This window comes from Musca autumnalis, unplaced genomic scaffold, assembly GCF_047663935.1.
Source record: "Musca autumnalis isolate F117 unplaced genomic scaffold, ASM4766393v1 scaffold_2, whole genome shotgun sequence".
Taxonomy (NCBI): domain Eukaryota; kingdom Metazoa; phylum Arthropoda; class Insecta; order Diptera; family Muscidae; genus Musca; species Musca autumnalis.
Window position 1 is genome coordinate 14,728,648 of NW_027411755.1, and position 9,089 is coordinate 14,737,736.

A 9,089-nucleotide genomic window follows, 5' to 3' on the forward strand; every position below is an offset into this window, starting at 1 on the left:
AGCGCCTTTTTTGTTCAAAGAGAAGTGAACATTTTGCAACTTTTTTGGTATTCGGGAACGCAATTTGGGGAAAAATGTGCAAAATGTGTTAAATGTATAAAAACTTTTGAGTTCTGGAACGAAGCTTGTGTGTTTTCGTTTATTGAAAAATTTTACAAATTGTTACTGGATGTTGTTCGTTTACTCTACAGTACAATGCAAAAGACCTTAAGGCCTCGTCACATAAGAGGATTTCAGTAGTGCGATTCTCTAACTCATTTTTTGAGTTACCGACAAAAATCGGTAAGATTAAAACGCAAAATTATGAATGAAAAGTTCAAATTAAATTAAAACGCAAAATTATGAATGAAAATTTCAAATAAAAGTTGATACCAATTTTGCTATCAGTAGAACTTTGCGACTACTTTTTATTCGTCGACATCTTACCGAAAAACATCGTTAATTACCGAATTTTAATTTTAACGACATTTGTCGGTAACTGAAAAAATGAGTTAGAAAATCCCACTACTGGCATAATTCATTGAGTTGCATGTTCTTCCGGCTTTAATTCAAAAGTCAAAGCATACGAAAATCGTGTTTCAGCACACATTCAGCCGCGTAGAGTTGCCACATCTCTACGCGGCTGAATGTGTGCTGAAACACGATTTTCGTATGCTTTGACTTTTGAATTAAAGCCGGAAGAACATGCAACTCAATGAATTATGCCAGTAGTGGGATTTTCTAACTCATTTTTTCAGTTACCGACAAATGTCGTTAAAATTAAAATTCGGTAATTAACGATGTTTTTCGGTAAGATGTCGACGAATAAAAAGTAGTCGCAAAGTTCTACTGATAGCAAAATTGGTATCAACTTTTATTTGAAATTTTCATTCATAATTTTGCGTTTTAATTTAATTTGAACTTTTCATTCATAATTTTGCGTTTTAATCTTACCGATTTTTGTCGGTAACTCAAAAAATGAGTTAGAGAATCGCACTACTGAAATCCTCTTATGTGACGAGGCCTTAAGGTCTTTTGCATTGTACTGTAGAGTAAACGAACAACATCCAGTAACAATTTGTAAGATCAGAGATATCAACATTTATGGGTGACAGAGCACTTTCAAGCCTTTGCCTTTTCCGCTCATTTTGTTGGATTTGTTTGGCTTGGTTTGTTTGTGTTATTTTTGTTATTGTTTTTGCTATCGCCGGTAAAGGATGGTTGGAAGTTGTTGCAACAACCTCCATCACATCATGCTCCATATCAGGAAGGCTGTCAGGCATCTCCATTGCAAATAAATGCAAATAAAGATGCCTGTATTACAGTCACTTGTTTTAAAAATAATAAATTTTGATTTATTGTAATTCCGCTAAAAAATCGCACGTCTGGTTTGTTGTAGGGTTCACTAGTTTTCCCGTAAGAGATAGAATGTGTTCGCTTTCTAGACAAACACGTGCGATAAAAAGAGACAACAAGAGACCATATGGCGAAAATTTTGACATTTTACATTACAAAAAAGATGCTTTGTTGTAGCAATTCGCCGATGCATCTACCTTTCTTATTGTACCATGGCATACGGTGACTTGTTGGAAAAATAATCATGGTAGATGTTCATCTCAGCTGATCCTATATGAAATCTCAAAACAACATTTTCTTAATTAAATTCGTCGTAAAAAATTAGGAAAATTTTTTTATGATGAGCATTATCACAAATTAGGCCGTCTGTACTAATAAATAGCAACAAAGAAATATTTTATCGTTTACCTAGTAACTACACAAAAATGTTTATGAATGACTGCCAAACATGTAGTCTGTTCCTTTATGGCTATATTACACCATATGCTTTTTCACATGTATGTAGACACTTTGGGTATACTAATATACAGACCAGCTGATGTCATACATGTGAAAAAGCATATGGCTAATATATCCATTACTTTTGAAAATGGTAAAAGTGCTCCAATATCGATGGAATAAAAAGGTGTTACATCAATATTGTTACGGAATTAGATTTAACTAATCTCCGTGTAGACGTTGTTTTATTTCCCAGTACGATTTGTACCAAATAAAACAGGGTTCGTTTTAGATTACGTTTCTACAATGCTTTATTTACTTTATTACACTTATTCGGAACCGACTTTAATTACTAAGCACACAGCAAGTCTCTAGTTAGCACGCAGCAATTCTTTAACCGATCTGTTCAGTTCAACGCTTAAAACACAACTCACTCGTCATTGCCAGTTCCCCTGTATTTATACCCCAAAGTCTCCCTGTTCTAGAGTCCTCTAGAACACATATGGCAACACCTCGAATCTGTGCAGCGAACACACAGACGCACATTCGCACTAAGCGAACAACCATACTGACATACATACATGGGGGGAATACAATTGGACGACAAGCACAGTAATGACGTAACTACAACAACAAACAGATGCAAGAAATAAAGAAGTGACAAACTAGACAATAATTACATGACTATGGCAAAACAAAATAAAAGCACATTAATGAAAGTTAAAGTAACATCTAGAATAATGAAGAGAGTTCTACATGGTAGTTGTTGTTGCTTAAATAAAGTAACTGCGTAATAAAAACTTTACGTTACAATTCAAATTAAACTAAACTAACTTAAACCTATCAGTTACATTCGTAACAATATCAATAATTGTGCCATTAATCATACGAAACGTCAAATTTGTCCACAATAACGCATTATTGTGAATTGCTTGTTTACATTTTGTATATGACATTTTGACAACTAGTGTGATCATCAGCTGTTTTTGCCGTTGTACCTGCATTATTGTGTAATGAGGAACATTTTTCGAGTAAAAAGTGCTAAAACTTTAAGATACTTGCACTGTCAAGTATGCAAAATTTGTACAAAACTGACGTTCTGTTACTGACATTCTTCTACAGTACAATGCAAAAGACCTTAAGGGGTGAGTACATAAGCTGCCTTGCCTGCTTACCATGCTTGCTTCTGATAAAAGAATAAAAAAGAAAAGGGTAACCTAGTCCGAAATTTGCTCGGCTTTCTTTATTCTTTAATTTTTATTATGTCAGAAATGAAGCAGGAAAGCAAGGCAATCAGGCAAGGCAGCATACGTACGCAGGCCTTTAAGGCCTCGCCACATAAGAAGATTTCTGGCATAATTCATTGAGTTGCATGTTCTTCCGGCTTTAAGTCAAAAGTCAAAGCATACGAAAATCGTGTTTCAGCACACATTCAGCCGCGTAAAGATGTGGCAACTCTACGCGGCTGAATGTGTGCTGAAAGACGATTTTCGTATGCTTTGACTTTTGACTTGAAGCCATTTTTAATTTTCAAGCAATTCTTTTTGTAAATTCGCGTATGTATACGTAAACAAATATCAGCTGACTGACATCTTATATAATTTTAGACTAGTCTAAACAACTTGGATTTGAAAGTTGGATTTAGAAATCGAGTCGATTTAAAATGACTAGTCTAAACGGGCTACAAATTTGTCGTGTAAAAAGTTTCTAAAGAGAAAGCTATTCAGCGCCTTTTTTGTTCAAAGAGAAGTGAACATTTTGCAACTTTTTTGGTATTCGGGAACGCAATTTGGGGAAAAATGTGCAAAATGTGTTAAATGTATAAAAACTTTTGAGTTCTGGAACGAAGCTTGTGTGTTTTCGTTTATTGAAAAATTTTACAAATTGTTACTGGATGTTGTTCGTTTACTCTACAGTACAATGCAAAAGACCTTAAGGCCTCGTCACATAAGAGGATTTCAGTAGTGCGATTCTCTAACTCATTTTTTGAGTTACCGACAAAAATCGGTAAGATTAAAACGCAAAATTATGAATGAAAAGTTCAAATTAAATTAAAACGCAAAATTATGAATGAAAATTTCAAATAAAAGTTGATACCAATTTTGCTATCAGTAGAACTTTGCGACTACTTTTTATTCGTCGACATCTTACCGAAAAACATCGTTAATTACCGAATTTTAATTTTAACGACATTTGTCGGTAACTGAAAAAATGAGTTAGAAAATCCCACTACTGGCATAATTCATTGAGTTGCATGTTCTTCCGGCTTTAATTCAAAAGTCAAAGCATACGAAAATCGTGTTTCAGCACACATTCAGCCGCGTAGAGTTGCCACATCTCTACGCGGCTGAATGTGTGCTGAAACACGATTTTCGTATGCTTTGACTTTTGAATTAAAGCCGGAAGAACATGCAACTCAATGAATTATGCCAGTAGTGGGATTTTCTAACTCATTTTTTCAGTTACCGACAAATGTCGTTAAAATTAAAATTCGGTAATTAACGATGTTTTTCGGTAAGATGTCGACGAATAAAAAGTAGTCGCAAAGTTCTACTGATAGCAAAATTGGTATCAACTTTTATTTGAAATTTTCATTCATAATTTTGCGTTTTAATTTAATTTGAACTTTTCATTCATAATTTTGCGTTTTAATCTTACCGATTTTTGTCGGTAACTCAAAAAATGAGTTAGAGAATCGCACTACTGAAATCCTCTTATGTGACGAGGCCTTAAGGTCTTTTGCATTGTACTGTAGAGTAAACGAACAACATCCAGTAACAATTTGTAAAATTTTTCAATAAACGAAAACACACAAGCTTCGTTCCAGAACTCAAAAGTTTTTATACATTTAACACATTTTGCACATTTTTCCCCAAATTGCGTTCCCGAATACCAAAAAAGTTGCAAAATGTTCACTTCTCTTTGAACAAAAAAGGCGCTGAATAGCTTTCTCTTTAGAAACTTTTTACACGACAAATTTGTAGCCCGTTTAGACTAGTCATTTTAAATCGACTCGATTTCTAAATCCAACTTTCAAATCCAAGTTGTTTAGACTAGTCTAAAATTATATAAGATGTCAGTCAGCTGATATTTGTTTACGTATACATACGCGAATTTACAAAAAGAATTGCTTGAAAATTAAAAATGGCTTCAAGTCAAAAGTCAAAGCATACGAAAATCGTCTTTCAGCACACATTCAGCCGCGTAGAGTTGCCACATCTTTACGCGGCTGAATGTGTGCTGAAACACGATTTTCGTATGCTTTGACTTTTGACTTAAAGCCGGAAGAACATGCAACTCAATGAATTATGCCAGAAATCTTCTTATGTGGCGAGGCCTTAAAGGCCTGCGTACGTATGCTGCCTTGCCTGATTGCCTTGCTTTCCTGCTTCATTTCTGACATAATAAAAATTAAAGAATAAAGAAAGCCGAGCAAATTTCGGACTAGGTTACCCTTTTCTTTTTTATTCTTTTATCAGAAGCAAGCATGGTAAGCAGGCAAGGCAGCTTATGTACTCACCCCTTAAGGTCTTTTGCATTGTACTGTAGAAGAATGTCAGTAACAGAACGTCAGTTTTGTACAAATTTTGCATACTTGACAGTGCAAGTATCTTAAAGTTTTAGCACTTTTTACTCGAAAAATGTTCCTCATTACACAATAATGCAGGTACAACGGCAAAAACAGCTGATGATCACACTAGTTGTCAAAATGTCATATACAAAATGTAAACAAGCAATTCACAATAATGCGTTATTGTGGACAAATTTGACGTTTCGTATGATTAATGGCACAATTATTGATATTGTTACGAATGTAACTGATAGGTTTAAGTTAGTTTAGTTTAATTTGAATTGTAACGTAAAGTTTTTATTACGCAGTTACTTTATTTAAGCAACAACAACTACCATGTAGAACTCTCTTCATTATTCTAGATGTTACTTTAACTTTCATTAATGTGCTTTTATTTTGTTTTGCCATAGTCATGTAATTATTGTCTAGTTTGTCACTTCTTTATTTCTTGCATCTGTTTGTTGTTGTAGTTACGTCATTACTGTGCTTGTCGTCCAATTGTATTCCCCCCATGTATGTATGTCAGTATGGTTGTTCGCTTAGTGCGAATGTGCGTCTGTGTGTTCGCTGCACAGATTCGAGGTGTTGCCATATGTGTTCTAGAGGACTCTAGAACAGGGAGACTTTGGGGTATAAATACAGGGGAACTGGCAATGACGAGTGAGTTGTGTTTTAAGCGTTGAACTGAACAGATCGGTTAAAGAATTGCTGCGTGCTAACTAGAGACTTGCTGTGTGCTTAGTAATTAAAGTCGGTTCCGAATAAGTGTAATAAAGTAAATAAAGCATTGTAGAAACGTAATCTAAAACGAACCCTGTTTTATTTGGTACAAATCGTACTGGGAAATAAAACAACGTCTACACGGAGATTAGTTAAATCTAATTCCGTAACAATATTGATGTAACACCTTTTTATTCCATCGATATTGGAGCACTTTTACCATTTTCAAAAGTAATGGATATATTAGCCATATGCTTTTTCACATGTATGACATCAGCTGGTCTGTATATTAGTATACCCAAAGTGTCTACATACATGTGAAAAAGCATATGGTGTAATATAGCCATAAAGGAACAGACTACATGTTTGGCAGTCATTCATAAACATTTTTGTGTAGTTACTAGGTAAACGATAAAATATTTCTTTGTTGCTATTTATTAGTACAGACGGCCTAATTTGTGATAATGCTCATCATAAAAAAATTTTCCTAATTTTTTACGACGAATTTAATTAAGAAAATGTTGTTTTGAGATTTCATATAGGATCAGCTGAGATGAACATCTACCATGATTATTTTTCCAACAAGTCACCGTATGCCATGGTACAATAAGAAAGGTAGATGCATCGGCGAATTGCTACAACAAAGCATCTTTTTTGTAATGTAAAATGTCAAAATTTTCGCCATATGGTCTCTTGTTGTCTCTTTTTATCGCACGTGTTTGTCTAGAAAGCGAACACATTCTATCTCTTACGGGAAAACTAGTGAACCCTACAACAAACCAGACGTGCGATTTTTTAGCGGAATTACAATAAATCAAAATTTATTATTTTTAAAACAAGTGACTGTAATACAGGCATCTTTATTTGCATTTATTTGCAATGGAGATGCCTGACAGCCTTCCTGATATGGAGCATGATGTGATGGAGGTTGTTGCAACAACTTCCAACCATCCTTTACCGGCGATAGCAAAAACAATAACAAAAATAACACAAACAAACCAAGCCAAACAAATCCAACAAAATGAGCGGAAAAGGCAAAGGCTTGAAAGTGCTCTGTCACCCATAAATGTTGATATCTCTGATCTTAACAATCAACTATTAAAACACAACACCGACGATCAAAACAGATTCGGCATTCTTGGAGCGCTAGCAGACATAGACATTAATTTGCCAAGTCAAGCACCCAAACCAAAACCACAAAACCACAACGATGGAGAGCCCAAAACCAAAAAAACCTGGTGCCCTCCGATCTTTATATTTAATGTCGATATTAATGCATTGGTGGAGACATTAAGAAAATCCATACCTGAATCTTCATTTCAGATAAAAAATGTTAATCGTTCAAAGAGTAAGCTCTACTTTGCAGACCCGAAAATTCATGCATCAATGATGGACATATTGAAGGCAAAAAATATTAACTCCTACTCATTCACACCAAAGGAGCTTAAACAGGTACCAATGTTAATAAGAAAATTGTACCCAAACACTGATCCAGACCAAATGACTAGTCTAAACGGGCTACAAATTTGTCGTGTAAAAAGTTTCTAAAGAGAAAGCTATTCAGCGCCTTTTTTGTTCAAAGAGAAGTGAACATTTTGCAACTTTTTTGGTATTCGGGAACGCAATTTGGGGAAAAATGTGCAAAATGTGTTAAATGTATAAAAACTTTTGAGTTCTGGAACGAAGCTTGTGTGTTTTCGTTTATTGAAAAATTTTACAAATTGTTACTGGATGTTGTTCGTTTACTCTACAGTACAATGCAAAAGACCTTAAGGCCTCGTCACATAAGAGGATTTCAGTAGTGCGATTCTCTAACTCATTTTTTGAGTTACCGACAAAAATCGGTAAGATTAAAACGCAAAATTATGAATGAAAAGTTCAAATTAAATTAAAACGCAAAATTATGAATGAAAATTTCAAATAAAAGTTGATACCAATTTTGCTATCAGTAGAACTTTGCGACTACTTTTTATTCGTCGACATCTTACCGAAAAACATCGTTAATTACCGAATTTTAATTTTAACGACATTTGTCGGTAACTGAAAAAATGAGTTAGAAAATCCCACTACTGGCATAATTCATTGAGTTGCATGTTCTTCCGGCTTTAATTCAAAAGTCAAAGCATACGAAAATCGTGTTTCAGCACACATTCAGCCGCGTAGAGATGTGGCAACTCTACGCGGCTGAATGTGTGCTGAAACACGATTTCCGTATGCTTTGACTTTTGCATGGCCCAATTATAGGTCCTCCGGAAAAATCAGATGATTTCGATTTGAGCTGTCAAAATTCATATTTGTCATTTGAATTCGCTGTGAGGTATTGAAATGTCGAACTGTATAGAAACAGGTAGACGTATCTCGATAAAAGAAAACAAATAAACTTAATGTTGTACACGTAAAATGTCAACATTTGTTTTGTTTGTATGAGAATTTAATTTACAATAACTTATTTTAGCAGTTCAAGTTCGATCAGCTGGTATTTTCTGTTTCGTCAAACAAAAATAACTACGGTAACAACTTTTTCTCGGAAAATGTTTTGTATGTATCTACCTGAATAGACAGAAATTTTTTCGCCTCTGTTTATGAATTTTGACATTAAGGTTTAAGGTTTAATTTATTGAGCCTTCTTTTCACAAACGTTATAAATTTTAAGAGTGGTAGTGATTGGTAGTATACTTAAGATTATAATGTATTATCTAAATTTACATTGGGTGTGGAGTGTGTACAGCACCATGCTTTTACATCAACCAGAAAATAGCAATAATTAATTGTAGATAATGAATTTTGACATTTAAAATCGTTGTTTTTCTTTGAATTCGCTTGATGGAGGACCTATTACTGGGCCATGACTTGTACAAATTATTGAGTAAACGAACACACCTAATGTCAGGTTATAAATTTATTATTTGCTAATAAAATATTCATGTATTGCTTTTTAAGTGTTCCGGATTTTATGTCATCACTTTAGAAAGGGGTTTAATTGTTATGTTTAATATTCTCACACATTGTATACAAGAACTTGCTT